The sequence below is a fragment of the Coptis chinensis genome, chromosome 2, assembly GCF_015680905.1.
Source record: "Coptis chinensis isolate HL-2020 chromosome 2, ASM1568090v1, whole genome shotgun sequence".
In the NCBI taxonomy this organism is placed as follows: domain Eukaryota; kingdom Viridiplantae; phylum Streptophyta; class Magnoliopsida; order Ranunculales; family Ranunculaceae; genus Coptis; species Coptis chinensis.
In genome coordinates this window covers 68,606,876-68,623,811 of record NC_141457.1, presented here as the reverse complement: position 1 = coordinate 68,623,811, position 16,936 = coordinate 68,606,876, and the positions used below count along the sequence as shown (strand labels likewise).

Below are 16,936 nucleotides of genomic sequence, written 5' to 3'. Positions count from 1 at the left end.
TAGTTAATAACAATTGATTTATTATGCATTTATATTTTTATTTCTGTATTATTTCTATATTTTATTTTATATATCCGTTTTCATTTTGACTTTTTATCTTGTGTTATTCCTAGGAATTTTGTTGTGCTTTACTTTTTGCCAACCTTTGTATCTCCTTATATTTAATGAACTAGAGGATACTAGCCAATATGTCGGCCTGTGGCCGGCTTACTACATTAATAGTTTACTTGCTCAGGCCTATTATAAGTGTATTATGCTATGTTAATAGTTGATTTGCTCCATGCTTTTTGTCATAATCATTTTTAATCCTTCTTGATCGATCATACTCCTCGAATTGAACAATTTACGTCGAATCGAACACAGAACAATATACATGAGTCTAATATCTGCAAACATCCTACTTCAAAACTTGAAGACACCAATACCTCACTTTACCGAATTCTTCATAATACAACAACATCGAAAGTATATCAACCATGGTTATCTGCAAACATATATGACACCACCATATCAACGTTTAAAACCCTAAAAAAGTGCATCTACATAAAAGTAGATAACTTTTAGAGGATAGATAAAAGTAGGATGTATGTGGGAAAAAAAATCATAACGAAATAACTTGTTTTATATTATTTAAGAAAACTATTTATAGTGGCAAACCATAAGATACCTGTGTCTTTGCACCACTACCTTGAATGCTTTATTAAAAGCTTGACATATATGACAATGATTACAGCTTCAAATCAAGAACACACAGGAGTTAGATATGCTCAATGTTTCTCCCTCATAGATAAATAAGTTCTTCACACTACTGACCCTAAGCTAGAACAACTTCAGGCAGTCTGCCATTTCTAGAGGGAACCAAACTGTCATAGTATTCCACCAGGACACATGAAACCATCTGGTGGATTTTCTTTGTTCTTTGCTAGTGTTCGCATCTGTAGAATGGACATATAATTGTTAGGAAATGACTTGCAGCATTCATTTCACTTAAAGGGTTATGATGATATCTCATTACGGAGTTCTCATTACATACAAAAATTTGGCAGATAGAAGTTACCTTATTCCCTTATAAGAATACAAAATCTTGAGGCCTTGATAGATCAAAGAAAGCCATTTTGCTCTTAGTCTTGTCATAGGAAGCTACCTGTAGACGTAGTTGAATTGTGAAAAATCATTAATATTTGTAAATTAAACCAACTATATCCATTATAGATACCACGATTCCACGAACATGGAAATTTATCACACCTTGAATGGGAGAATGTTTAGCCATTTAAACCTTGGAGTCATACTAAGTGCCTTCTTCCCGTGATCAGTATCATTGAGATCTCTCTTCTCCACCAGGGTGGCTCATACCCGCTTGGTCTCGACCCGCTATGTAAAAGTTTGCCCCAGCATTGATCCTAGCCTCCTCGTATGCCATCGCGCACCTTACTCGGACACCTGCATAATGCATGGGGATGGGAAGAAAGAAACCAATGTTGTCTCTGGATCCAGCACACCATCTTCAAGCACATAAAGAATTTTTTTATTTTATTAAGCATGCTAAGTCTAATTGTATATTGAAGGACATGCATTTTCATAAAACAGCAAAAGAGATAAAGATAAGTATAATAAACTCTTAATATAAAATAATTTTGCTGATGGTCACAACTTGTAACACAAAATCACACAGTGAGTAACTAATCTCAACAATCACCTCACTGCAATTAAATTAAGCAACCGCAACCTACAAATAGTGACTTAAATAGGTGCTACACCGTCACAATCCATTAAAAGTTTGAAATCCTAGCCAGTTGTCAATTTGCAATCATTGATTTAGCTTCAACTGAAGGCAACACGCATTGTTAGCCATAACACAGTCTATGTTGGTAGTAATATATAGCAGTAATATCTCGATGGTGCTTGGATGTAAGTTCTGAAAAATATGGAACAGCTCAACCGGTTGCATGTGAAACCTAGCCAATTCTCTACAGCCATTAGCTTCTTGGATTTCAAAGCATCACTGGCAAAGTAAATTACTTAATTTGAGTTTAAATAGCCCTGCTTTTGAGGTAGGTAGGGAAAATAGCGTAAAAAGGTCCTACAGAAAAATTATAATAATAATTAAAAAAAAAATGGGACTGAGTATATATTAGACAATAACAGAGAAGATAAACTAACCTTTACGAACTTCTTAGCATACATCGATAAGCCTTTACCCCTAGACAACAGACTTCTAATCATCTCGGCAGTATGAAGAACCCCATGATGAGAGAGTGTCCTCCCTTCCTTGCTAAATGCAAGTTTTGATTGCCAATGATGAATGATCAAATATTTCACATCGCATTACACTTTTACTTGCTTCTATGAGCAACAAAACTTGAATACCATCAAGATCCATTAACTCCTGGAATAGTGAATTGTCATAACAACCAAAATCGTTATGTAATCATACAAAATTTTCAAAACCTAGCTAGCAACACAATACAATTGCCACTCACCTTGATCAGGCTAAAAATTCTAAACCCAAACCGAAGATAGTTTGACAATTGGTAAGTCGTGTAGTAGGTTAAAACACCCCTCTGCTCATAGAAACTACCAACTCATATTAAAGCACATAAGAATTATAAGCAATCTCCTAATGCGCCATATGACGTGTTGAAGGAAATGCAAATGAGACAACCATTGGAGCTTGAGGAGTCAGATCCACCTACTACACCATCCTTGTATCAATCTGACTTGCAGCTCTTATACTCCATGGCGTTGTGTTCATTGCCATTATATTATTGATTCTTCCAATTAACTGAGATGCTATTGAAGCCTACCTGAAATTTGATGTATATAATAACACTTTAGTTTACATGCACAGTACATATCAATTAATAGCTCTCAGACTATATGTGCAAAGTGGTGAGAAGTAACAACATAAGCACAAACATAAAGAAAAATGTAGAAAGAGTATAACTTCAACAATAAAGGTAATTCCTGCTGAAAATTGATGTGTAGCAAAATAAAAACATGTCTTCTCCCATTATTTTGAAGCAACTTGCCGTTTGTAGCTAGATATTAATGAGCCAACCATGATTTTTTTTTCAAGAATCAAGTCCGACATGCATAAGTGAGTAGCAAATGGCCATCATTGTAAAAGGAAACTCTACTACTATTGCTCTTCAAGAAAAGCACCAAACAATAAACAATCAATTTAACAAAAAGCAAGACAAATAGAAAAATGAGGCAAAATCAGTGAGTTTGTGATTTAACCGCCCACTTATAACCCAAAGAGAAGTGAATCAATCATGCCATTAATATTTTACCATTTGTTCCCACAAAACAGGTTGAAGAACAATAGCATAACAATATCTACACACATAGATCGAGTATTTGGAATTTCAGCCAACATGGACTAGTCACGTAAGGCATTGGCATTTGAAATACATGTGCAGTTAAAAATGTAATGCATCAAGCTTGTTCAAGCCATAGACTTCCATTCTAGTAATGCCAACAACATTGTGCTATAATATTGTAGATCTATATTACTTAGCCATAGACAAATTAATATGGTCTATGGCTACTTCCCTAAATATGGTTTTTTTTATTATGGCTCTTCTAACTTCTTGTATCAAAATGAAACGGTAAGGTTCCACTTTCGTTGCACCAAAAAAAGTAGTAAAGTTATTTAGTTGGGAGACAAAGGAAAGCAGACTTAAATCTGATGGAAGATGAATTGTACAACCATACCTCCTTTCTCACATTGCTTCATTATCATCAGTCCAACAACCTTTCTTTTCGACCCATTTTATATATCTTGCTACTCCATGCTTTTCATGAGTCAGAGAAAACAATCGCAGCGCTAGGGTAAATCAAACAAACAAACCAACTCATCACACAACAAATTAAAACTCGACCTAACTTAAATTGTTTAGAAGTGTTATGGAAGTACTTGATTGATATCTCTGTTGGTTGGCTTTTTGACATGAAATAAATGTAGTATTCTAATCAATTCAATCAGAGATTAAAAACAGATAGTACTCTATAAAGTCAGAAATTTTCATTGGAAGAGAGGAAAAAGAAGAAAATATAAGTTTGGTATAAAGGCTCAAAAAACAAAAAATGAAATGGTGATGGATGTCCAGTAAGTTGATGTGCCATGTGGTATAAGATACAAATTCTAACACCCTTACTAAAAGATGAACAAAAAATAGACAAACTCTAAAAGCTAAATTTCTGAAAATGGAGTTAACCCAACAAAGTTTTCAGCAAGTTATTAAAGTCTCAAATGCATTTTAGGGTATTCCATAAAGAATGTGGACAGTTAACTTTTCAAATGTATTCTAGACATTCCTTTTAAGCATTGCCTACTCTAGACTGGCCATTTGTATCCAACCTTTCAAGCCTCATCAACGTCCAATGCAAAGCTAAGACTTGAAGCTTTATGTAATTCCAGACTGTGTGTGTCGACTCTATAATAATACTCACAATGACTATAATATTGCTTTCATAAAAGGTTATTTTTAATTATTTCATTAATAAATAATCACTAACATAATCTTCTTTGATTTTTTTCCCTACAATGTTATTTAACTAAAATGAAAAGAAAACAATGCTTGTATACAACACACGATTCATTAGTGGTAGAATACTTTAGTTTGAACACAATTAATTCCATTAGTGAGTTTTGTTCCATGATCAGAATGAGCTTGTTGTCATGAAGAAATGTGCATGAAAGGTATATATGTTTACTTAAATATGTTTAGACACTTGTTAGTGTGTTTAACCTGTGAAATGCATTGTGCATTGATTAAGAAGATTAAGCCATCGTGCACAATTTAGTATTCACACTTATATGATCAAAAGATTAAGCCAGAGTTTCCTTCTAGACCAAGATTAGAGTATGATAGCCAGATATAAATTGAAGATCAAGCTGGGATATCATCAAGATCAAACTGAGATCAGAGTAAGTTGGCCAAATATATCAATTTAAAAATCAAGCTGGGATTTCCATCCAAAATTAGTTCATTGCTAGATTAGTTAGAATTAGACGAAAGTTTTCCTTTGTTAATTTACCTGTTCATCCTGCTCAACCAATCATTCAAAAGGATACTTCAGAATACTTTTAGCAAATTTGTCAAAAACCACTAACGATACAGAATACATTGGGTCCTCAACTTGTATCCGAATCATATACCTTTGCACACAAAGGATTTTTTAAGCATAAAATTTGATGCATTGAAATGATGAGTGTTAGATCTAATCATCTAATAAAATGAACTGAAAGTACGATTTAGTCGTACATTGGCTTCACATCTTTAACAAAAGCGTGACAACCTTCGCACAAATCATTGCAGTCCTTGCGTATTACTTTTCTGTCACATTTCCCGTAGCCAGAACATAAACGCTTAAAATCCTATAGCACTTTTGAGATTTTTGCTTCACATACGTACAACGTACCCTGCATTATAGAAAATTATGATAAATCGAATTTGAATGGATTAAACAGCCAAAGTCAGTAAAAGAGCTATGCATAACATACTTTCTAACCACAGTACAATTGGTTCTTTTTACCCTAGCAAAAGCTTTATGTCAAGACTTTTCATACAACGACTGGTGTAAGACAATATGTATGGCGTTACTAATAACTGAGACTTCCTCCCTTCACAACTGAACATGATATACGAACACATGTCATAAGTATATGTTCCATGCAAACGGTGTGAAAAAACAGATAAGTTAGACATGAAATATTGAAGGCTCATTTTTTTTTAATAATAGTATAAGAAAATTGTAACATAAAATTTAACCTATTGAACAGTGAAGATTTGTAGTTATTACCAGCTAATTTCTAGCAAAGGATGCGCCTCTGGGATGTCTAAATTGACATAAACTCTAGTCACACTTGTAGACTATAGACCATATACAAATGTTTAAATATTGTACTATGTAAATACCTGTATAACTAAAATATACCATGTTGGAAACTAAGTATATGCAGAATGGGTCTATGACTCAGTTAATCTTTTAGTAAGAATCTAATATAGGCAGGGTTATTATCGAATATATATATATATATATATATATATATATATATATATATATATATATATATATATATATATATATATATTTACCATTGAAAAGGAAACACTTGTGGATGTAAATACCACAACAGGTGCAGTCGCTGATGAATGAAGCAACATTATAGACCTACAAATACAAAGATAAAGATCATTAAAACATAACAATATACACTTCTATAAAAGCGTCCTAAAACCAATCTAGTATGGTGATATGTTGGGGCCATTGTATTGATTGCTTTTGTCAATTACCAAACAAAATAATGCAAGGATTCACATGGCCCTATGTCTCTTCAAGAAGCATGTAGCAAGCAACCAATTTATGATGAAGCAAAGATGCTTAAATGTTAATGGTAACAACTTCAGACATGCTATTATTGTGATTAAGCTCATATTAATTATACTAATATTAGTTATCCTTTACATAATCATATTCATTCTAGTATGGCAGTAACTACTATTGTAATGTGAAATAAAACCTATAGTACTGTAATTGCACAGAGGTAGACTACTGGCAAATAAAAGATAAAGGCGATTGTATACAACTCCATAGTACCTGCGAGTTTGCAAGCAACATTCTAAAGATCACAAAGTGATCAATGACAGGTAGCTTATGTAAAATCCATTGAGGTAGCTTCTGTAAAATCTCATAAAATTATGTAAGTGTTGTAATACAGACATATAATATTTCAATATTTTCAAAAAAAATGAAACTATGCAACCTCAACTTTAACTTCATCCTCATCGCTAGACAATGATGAAGGTGTTGGAGAAACTTGGATGACAACCTAGATGATCCACATAAGTAGATGATCTGAATCCCCACTAAAGTAGATATCAATTGTTCCTAATACACTATAGTGCACCAAATCCGTAAACAAAAACCGTAAGCCAAACTGAAGTAATTCATTGAGTAATACATATGTGAGTGGTATTTAGTCACACCATTGAAAATCAAACAATCCAAAATATATTTCATGTTTCTTGTTTCCAAAATTCATCACTCTAGAAGATGAACCGCCCCATTATTTCTTATTGGATAATTTCTACTCTCCTTGAAGAAAAATACCTTGGGTTCTTTTAATTTTAAGATAAATGAAAGTAAATAACAATTCATACTGTTAAAAATTAAAAATAAGAAGTTGGAGACCATACCTTTGAAATATAGTTTGTGAAAAGGGTTGGATTGTCCATTGTTGAAATTTTGAAGCCTTCGAGGCTTTACTGTATTACCCTAGTACTACCAAATTGAGGTCTGCTCGAACTAACCCATAAAAACCAATGCAATAAAAATCATATTCAGTTGAAGGTCGTCCATCAAATAAGCAACATAAAAATGCATATTCAATTGAAGCCAGTTTAAGGCTTAAATATATTCATATTCATCAAAACCTTAATGAAGAATATTACCTCAAAATTGGGGTTGATGTTGAATTAGAAGCAAACTTTAGATGCTCACACCCCCATTTATCATTCTTTGAATGAATCTTTGGTTTTGGTGTAAGGTGATGGAGTTGTCTCGTAAAGAAAGGAACTAAGGATATTTAAATGGTCATGAACAATAAACGGATTTGTTCAAATATTTCTAATAAGGTGATCCCTTTGTTGGTATTAATGATGTTTTAACATGATGGAGATTTGAGATGTACCTGCCAAAGAGCTCTAGCCTCAACCATAACGTTCCTTGGAATGCCAATGTCATCCCAATAAGCGCTAATGGTAGAACATCGGCAGTTCTATATATAGCCAGAGACTGGCCCATCCCAACCTGTAAAATAAAATTCAATCCAAAGCTACATTAGTATATAAAGCAGAAAAATAAAGGCAATGGCTCAGTATATAAAGAGATTGTGGGTTGTTCCTTCTGTACCTCATGATCACCTTCCATTCTAACCTTCTTCGCTTTGACACCAAGTGAATTTGAGAATTTAACCGACATCATTGAGAGCAAAAAGTGGTTATGGGCTATATGGCCGATAAAAAATGGCAAGGAAAACCTACCAAAGCTTTAAGAATAGATAATTTATTTTGAATCTAAAGTTTCTCAATCAATGTCGACTATCAAAATATAGTGCTAAATTTAAAAAAAGTACTTGATTTTCACAAACTATTCAAATTGGGCCTAAAAGAGTTTGACATTGTTCCTATTAATACCTCCTGGTTTTGTAAGGCATAGCCTACCTTCTTGTTCTTATTGGTTGGTGTCCATAGATCACGCTCACAAAATGTTTAGGCAACAATTTGGACAAATAGGAGAAAACTTATTTGGAGGCTATGACTTTGTAACAGTTGAATCCTCTATAGGGAGTCCTCTGATTTTGCTTGCTGCTAGCAGCACCATAACCTCCTATAACTGCTGCCAACAGTAAATCCCGTGATCTGATGACATCACCAATCACCTATGAGAGAGGGAGATCGATAGAGATGCGATATTGCTTCCTTCACCGTCAAGTCAATGAGATCCCTTCATTTTTATTTTGAGGTTGAGAACTCGTGGGATTTTGGGTGTTCGTTTTTATTTTTCGATTATTAATTAGTTTTGTCTTTTTGTGCCACATACATAGTAGATCCGTGGGCAGCAAGTGAACTGAATCGCTTGCGTTTTTTGAGAAATCGTCAATGCACCATTCGTGGATAGGAGGATTAGATCCAAGTTAAATTAGACAGCGTGTTATTCGATCTGCCATCTTCTCATGCAACCTGAATTAGTTGCCTGTGCTTTTTTAGCAATATAGTGTGCAAGACAACCAAGCTACTAAAAAGTGCTCTTCCATTGAGCTAAAGATCCATTTCAAGATACATAAGTATAGTGCGCAAGACAACCAAGCCATTAAAAAGTATAAACATAGGGCTTAATTCACAACAAACGTAACATAGAAACCTAAATAGATATAACTAATACCAAAAGAAAATATAAAGCCATTCACTTAGTTCATTTAATTTTAAGTGCGGAGAAAGAAAATTCATTTAGGTTGCAAGAGATACTCTAGATATCCATATGGTAATAAAGCTTGTATTCAAGCATTCATATATAAGTACGTAAACTATTATATGGGGCACATGTACTAAAAACAAATAAAGAAAAGTCAAAATATGGACAACATTTCATATTCAAAAGGACTTTTCAGCTTCAGTATTGCCCAATGATTACATGCCCTTCAAAAGAAACACTATATCTACAATAGACTGCCAATATTAGCACAGGCATCTTTAGGAGAAATGCACCAACCTGACAATATGCAAACTACTAAAATAAATGAATTAATCATGTATAGGAATGACAATACTAAAAGGTAATACCTTGTCAAGCAGAATTGAGGAATCGGTGTGAGAAAAACAAAAATGGTGAAATCGGCATAATCCATGATCATTATTCGGGCTTCTTGGGAGTGAAAACTCTGGAAGTACACTAATAACGGTTAAGCACATGAATACCATCGAATAGTGAATGCAAATGTTAAAATTCTTCGTTCAAGATCAAAACAAACAAATAGTAGTTTATGTGATGCACGCAAGCACCTACAACTAAGAGTATATATATATATATATATTTGAAAGAGAACTGCATGACATATATCAATTGTCTTAGTGTGCAATCCAATTCAATAATGCTTCACACTTTCATTTTCAGTTCACTATGAATATCAAGTTGTGAAAGATCACTATCACCACAATGAAAACATAATCATAACGAACTCATACTCGGTGAGACATTGTAACAAACAATTAGAACTCAATTTAATTCAACACAAACAAATTGTTAACTATTACTAATTGGAAATATAAAAGGTAACATATAATTTGTACTTACGTAAGTGTTGCTATCGAGATTTTCGTTCCATAACCTATCAAAGTACAATAAAATAATAATTTACCACTTAACATATAGCAAGGAAAAATAATAATTGCTATGTAAATTACCACGCAAATTTGGTGTTCAGGGAAACAAATGCATTCTCCATTTCTCCGTAGAGGTACTTTACAGCTTTGTTGCCTGAAATACAAAATAGTCGTGAGGTTGAGAACTCGTGGGAGAAATTTAGAGTTCGTTACAACTTGTGCTAAACTACTCAGTAAGGTGTTAGGTAATAGCTAAGTTATGGAAAAGCTTTCCAAAAGAGTTTAAGAGGATGAAAATGCAAGCTTTTTTTAGATGGTGTAAATAAACACAATACATCAAGAAGCAAAATTAAATTGTAAAGAAGTACATGTCAGTTCAAGCTGCTTCACTCTTTCTTTGTTTTACTTAAAGACTTGAACACTCAATGAATTGTTTCTCTACCTGAAGAGTATTATAAATAAATAAATAATGAATCACAAAACACAACATTCGATCATAACACAATGTTTGCTAAAGAAAATGAGAATGTACTTACATATGCAACTTTAGTGGAAATATCTGCCTCAACTTAAGTATGTGTTCTACACAGTTCGGATGATATAAGTGTTACGTCTATCATAAGTTTCTTCTGCTGGTCAAATCAAAAGTCCAGAGAGTGAGCAAATTGATATATTACAATAGGGGAAACAAACCAAACCACCTTCTTTAGATTGTGGCTATGTAACACATTAGACTAAACAAAAGTTATTTGATTGATAGTAAGCAGTCTCCCAACCCAAAGATACTTAAAAATCACCCAACAGTCCCACACTTACAAAATACAAAAATTACAACAAAAATTTAACCAAAAAAAATTAAGACAATGAAAATAGTATGGAAATTGGTAAAAAGGAAAAAGAGAAGAAACTAAAAACAATAAGGGGGGCATACCTGATATGTAAAAGAATTTGAAAAGACTAGAGAGAAGCGAGACAAAATATTAGCTAGAGAATCTCTAGGGGTGTTTTTAATTTTAGTCATGGGGTTTTTCTTTTTCTCTTTTTTTGGTGAATAGTTGTGGGTTTTTGGGGAGACATCTATCGCCAGTTTTTTCTCACTTTTTTCGTAATACCCCTATGATGTGGATAAGCTGAGAGAGCTCAAAAGGGGACTGCTATTATATCCATCACATTGACAATAAGAATTCAATTCCCTGTAAAAGGCCATGAATAATCAAATTCCATCTACATAATGATAAGAATTTAATTATTCTATCGAGTTTTTAGAAAACGAAGTAGAAGGATAAGAGCTGACATGAAGAAGGAACTAATGACTAAAACAACCATGTAGAAGGTCTAAATCCCCAGATGATTATTAGACCTCATTTATGTCAATAGTTTTCATGAAGCTTGAATTCCTCTCTCATCTGTGGAGGTCAGGCTGCTTGGGACTGGAACCCAAGATAATAACTATTAACCAATGACTTCTTTCCCAAGAAAAAAATTAAGGTAATGAAAATATGTCAGATACTGATCAATTACAATGTTATTTGCACAGGTTGTTCAAACTAAGCCGACGCTTCAATTTATCATCAATGAGAGGAAAGAAATAGTGTAATAGTAGGGAACTTATTCTTTGCCTTTTCCAAGTTGCATGCATAGTTTGATCACGCCAAAAGAAGCTACCTAAAACCCTTCGAGTTTGAAGAAAACCAAAAGCTATGTGGCAATTAATATAAATGAAAAAGATAAAATAAACAATAGATCGTACCTTTTTGCAAAGTAGTAACAGTAGAAGATCTTTAATCGTTGGGCTTTCTTCTGATCGATATTTACTTATTTGCCACCTTTCACAAACCATTGACCAATTGAGAAGAGCTTATTATTACTGAATTTGAAGTTGTAGTTGACAGGCCTTTCCCAAACTCAAAGAAACAGTAAGATATATTATTTTTGAAACTGGGTCATGGGATAGAGGAATACAATCAGTAAAGTTGGTTGGGTAGGACCATGATAAAAAAAAAAAAAAAAAAAATGCATGGTTTATAACGATATACTAATATCACGTAGAACATAATTTAATCTCAAGAAGAAAATTTGCAGCCTAAAATTTGAACCCTAGCATATGCATCATTCAATTGCAAAACAATACTTGGCCCACATTAGTTGTAAAGGAAAAAGCTTACTATATGCTTACTATACTTGGCTCACTATATTCAGAGATTTGGCTCACTGGTTGTAGAGTATTACTTACTTGTTTAGGATTCACATGTACCTTGTTGCTCATTAAGATGGTGATTTTCATAACTAAATACCAATAAACACACGACTATATAGTCGGCAGTGCTATGTGTTGAAAACAAATCTATTTACTAAGTCAATCAAAAAAACATGAAAGAAATAGTGGTGAGAATACTATAAAAGCTAGCTGAAAATTAAATTTCATGGGCCGCAATTCGATTCAACACAAAGGAAGTAGATACAACTCATTTTTTATTTCTGTAAAACTTTTTCTTTCAGCTGTATAAATTTTTTCACAATATAAATTGATTACCTGGACAGTGTGTTAGTCATATGGATAATATTAATATCATAACTGAAGAAACGTGATAATAAGGGCAATAGAATAATGCTATTTTTGTTATCCTTTAAGTATTAACAGTGATATATATTAATGCCTAACTCAAAAGGCATCTTCATAAAACCAAATTGTAAGTAGATTCACATATAAGCCTATGATCAAATAGAATGAAGATATATAGATGGCGCACCCTAATCATTTTAACAGTCTGAAAACCAAGCGAAATTTTTTTTGGTTAAAATGGATTTTTGTTGAAACACAATTGAACTTATTGTAGATTTTAGTTCCGGTGGAATCAAGGGGTCACATGTCTATCACGGTAGTAATTCATGGATAATTAGAATTAGCAAACACTAAAGCTAACTGCACATAGCAAGTTATGCAGACAGCCTGGAAAATCATTACATGTCAAGTCTTGATATATATTTAGTTACAAAAAAGTCAGATGCATGTGAGGTGCTTGTAATTAATTGCATGCCACATTTACATATATAAGGACGTAGAGCTGGTGAGATAGACGCATCAAAAAGACTTGGGATATCTTGAATTTAGCATAGAATAGATTGTTGTCATAAATTACACTTGAACCAATCCCACATTTTAATGGAATTAATAATAATCTCCAATCAAGATTTTCATAAAAAGATAAATGCAAAATAGCCCAATGTGTAGAAAGAATAAGTTCACTGAAAGCATTAATAGAAAAATAGCAGAGGATCTATTGACAGCCATGTGTGACCTTGGATACTAACAATAACAAAAAAATACAGTAAACATTAGTAGCTTGCGACATCTAGGAACACGCTTGTATACAGGTCTAGCATTTAGGTACAATCATCACTTATATTTTTTTGTTTTTGACAGCTTTTGGAAATCCTAATTATACATTAACAACTAATGCTACAACAATAGCATCAGTTCCATATGCAAACTCATATGAATTAGTCAACACCTATACTTATAAAATTCAATCTAGCTACAAAGAAAAAAAAAAAGATATTTAAATTCACCAAAGCATACCTTGTATGACATTTGCATCTTTTTTCTCTCTCCTCGACGAAAGAGAGAACATGGAATATGACTTGCCAATGACTTCCACCTCCTAACAAAGCACTGAAAGTCCACAAATAAATGAACTAATTAGTGCAAAGCATTTGAGTAGCTAATACAAAGGCGGACAACTATGGCAAGTCGGCATACTCCATTGAGTTCTAAGATACCAATTACATTTGGTGTCATGTGTGTAGTGTGCAAAACTTAATCTAGACACTCAAGGAAGCGAGATGTGGAATGGAGTTTTGTGTATGCTCATCATCCTCAAAACAATTATTAGTGTGACCATTACTAATACCTTCCCAAAACTCCTCTACAACCAAACAATAATACATGATACCTAGAAGATTGCTACCTAATTCAGTACCCTCTAATATCATTGTTACTATGTGACTTACATTTTAAGTAACGGTTAGCTGAAATAAGCTAAGCAGTGGATGCTTTTAGATATCTAGATCCTACAGGCTACATCTAAGTTGACAATTGATGAAAATGATGCTAAATTAAAAGGATTTAATTCATAATTTCATACCCAGCCTTCATATGGTTATTTGGATCACAAGTGGAGTAACCTATGAAGTAGAAAATCCAACCCACTGTAAAAACCAATCCAAGAGCAGCAGCTACGAACAGTTGGATGTTGAAGTTCACCAAGACCCAACACCAAAAAGAACACTAGCATCATTTCCAAATAATTCTGATGTCCTCTCTGCAACAAAATAATTCACAATCCTCGTCACTACCTATTTTACATTTTGTTACGTTGCTTCCAACTTCAGTCACTATACCAACAATCTCATGCCTACACCAAATAAAAATTTTATTATGATGTGCTAGTGGTGATTGTGACTTGTGAGTGCTTCTCCGCTTATATCATGATCACTTGTGATTGTATATTGAAATCTTAGAAAATGTCGGATTACCCAGGGATAATAGGATATGCAGCATTGCCCCATTCATTCTTAATGGAGTGAAGGTCAGAATGACAAATTCCACAGTACAGTATCTTCAGGGTAATATCATTGTCCCCGTTAGCCCTGAAAAAAAAACAGGTGCAATTGTGCATGATGGCTACTTATAATTTCTTCACACATAAACAATTGACTATAGAAAAGACGTCCAAGTAGTGCGGTTTAACCTATAATCAAGCATATTATATGATCAAAAGATTAAGCCATCGTGCACAATTGCAACACTATATAATCGAACTGTGTGACAATCATTCGTGGTGTGAAGTTGAAAATCTTTGATTGAATCGATTCCAAAATCACAAAAGCACAATATGAAAAAATAAATTGCTGGAAAAAAACTCACAATGTTGAAGCAGAAGTAACGGAGAGTTGAATTGATGGTTGATATTCTCAACAAATTGTTTCATCTTTGCTGAAAACGAAATTACCCATTCACTGTTTCACCTTCTTTCTTCAAAACCTTTTTTTGTATTTGGAATTATTTTGCCTCACTGGATTGAGTGAGAGGAATCTGAAAAGGGAGATTCAAGGAAAAGAGCCTGAAAATGAAGGGTTTTGTTTCTATTTTTGGGTTATTATTTCTGCGAACAATTTTGAATGGATCCTTGGCAAATAAATCGAAGTAGCATCTCTAAGATAAGATATGGGGAGAGTTTTTGGTTTTCTGTTCCTATTGTCAAGAGTTTTTTTTTTTTTTTTTTTTCTCTAGTAACAACCGAACAATTGAATAGAGAAAATAGCATAGATTTACTTTTTTTCCAGCCGAACTTTTGTGAAATCCGACGTGTCCAGTTTAGAGTAAAAAGGGGACTGACGTGTTTCACTAGGAGCATTCTCAACTATTCAGTATTAATGGTCTTTAATACCTCATTACGTACCTACACCTGATCCAATTGTATTGGACACGCCATTCCCGGACCCTCTCACACTACCTCCGCATGATCCGTTTGCATTTGACACGCCATTCCTAGACCCTCCCACACCACCTCCGCATGATCTATTTGCATTCAACATTATTACTAGACCCTCCCATACCTCTTACACCTCTGTCTTCTGATGTATCTCCACTTTCTTCTGTGGTACCAGAACCAACTGTCCACACTCTGCACTTCACCTCTCGATGTTCCTTACCATGTCCTGTATTGGATCCTGGTTAAGTTGGTGTGGTCTTGTGTTCTTGTTGTACGACCTTTTCATAAGGCAGGTAAATGTGGGTAGTAGGACGATGGATGTTGAAATTCGGATTGATTGTGTAGTTGTGGCCGAAGATGGTTTGTCTATTGAGTTGACACCCTTGAATAAGTCAATATATAATCTAACATGTTGAGTATGTATTAGTTTATACTAGATTTTGGATTCGAGCATACGCCCGGGATCTATTAAATATTTTTTGTGCTGAAAAGGCTTTACAAAATGTCTCACACAAATTTTCGAATCAGAATATATTTATTGAAAATAAGCCAAAATACGTCAATGAGCAGCGATTATGGTGCATAAGTACTTGAAAACTAAGTAATCAAACTGAGATAGCCTCTTCACTTTGTGGTTTAGAATATTAATCCGTAATTTTCAATAGAATTATCTTAAACTCAATCTAGCTTGTATAATAGTTTTCTTAAATTTATGGTGATTTAGTGGCAAATTTTCGAATCAGAATATATTTTTATTGAAAATAAACCGAAATACGTTAATGAGCAGCGATTATGGTGCATAAGTACTTGGAAACTAAGGGATCAAATTGAGATAGCCTCTTTACTTTATGGTTTAGGATATTAATCCGTAATTTTCAAATGGAATTATCTTAAACTTGATCTAACTTGTATAATAGTTTTCTTAGATTTATGGTGATTAGCAGTAAATCATCACCGCTCGCCTTACGTACTAATGTGTACAAATCACTAAAATATCTATCAAATCACTAAAACAGATTAATTGTTTCTATATCCTCAAATAATACACTACTCCCACTTGAAAAGATTTATCACATGAACGTGTTCTACGATGAATTGATGAATACAAAAAAAAATTTCTTTCAAGAAAATGCGTTCACTTACTTAGAATATTCCCCCAAGTATTTTCTCTTTTTCTAGGTGATTGTTTATATACATGAAAAATATACTTATTCAATTCCAACATGAATAACAAAGAAGATCATGTCGTTCTATGTCTTTCGTCAATGTGAACATGTCAAAGTGTTAACGTAAGATTGGGAGGGTAAAATAAGTAATAGCCATTAATTTTCAGATTTGAACAATCTAATAATCAAATGGATGGAAGAGAAGTGTGCCTTTCAAATAACATTCTCTTTTCAAACTTGAAGCTTCTAACATACACCTTGAACTTATAATAAAATGCTCAAATATTTTATCTTATTCCACCTTTTTCCTTATTTCTTATAATATATTTATCAATTCTCAATATTTCTGCAAGCACATTGCAAAACAAAGTTCGGATGAAGA

At 33.4% G+C, this 16,936-nt stretch overlaps 1 long non-coding RNA gene across 3 annotated transcripts; it reads right to left on the bottom strand.

Moving 5' to 3' along the window:
* Positions 1–5,080: 5,080 nt before the first annotated feature.
* LOC147517388 (uncharacterized) lies at positions 5,081–15,241 on the bottom strand. Of its 3 annotated transcripts, XR_015211423.1 has the most exons (16): positions 14,821–15,241; positions 14,430–14,543; positions 14,039–14,308; positions 13,474–13,566; positions 11,644–11,787; positions 10,430–10,522; positions 10,262–10,335; positions 9,975–10,047; positions 9,865–9,898; positions 9,354–9,451; positions 7,924–7,950; positions 7,703–7,821; positions 7,209–7,317; positions 6,610–6,690; positions 6,108–6,183; positions 5,081–5,431 (listed from the first exon to the last, which is right to left on the bottom strand). It is a non-coding gene; the product is annotated as an uncharacterized LOC147517388 (long non-coding RNA). The 3 variants fall into 3 exon arrangements; XR_015211422.1 differs by lacking the exons at positions 5,081–5,431; positions 6,108–6,183; positions 6,610–6,690; positions 7,209–7,317; positions 10,262–10,335 and having other exon boundaries at positions 7,624–7,821; positions 11,644–11,719; XR_015211421.1 differs by lacking the exons at positions 6,610–6,690; positions 10,262–10,335; positions 11,644–11,787; ... (2 more) ...; positions 14,430–14,543; positions 14,821–15,241 and having other exon boundaries at positions 10,430–10,671.
* Positions 15,242–16,936: the final 1,695 nt, after the last annotated feature.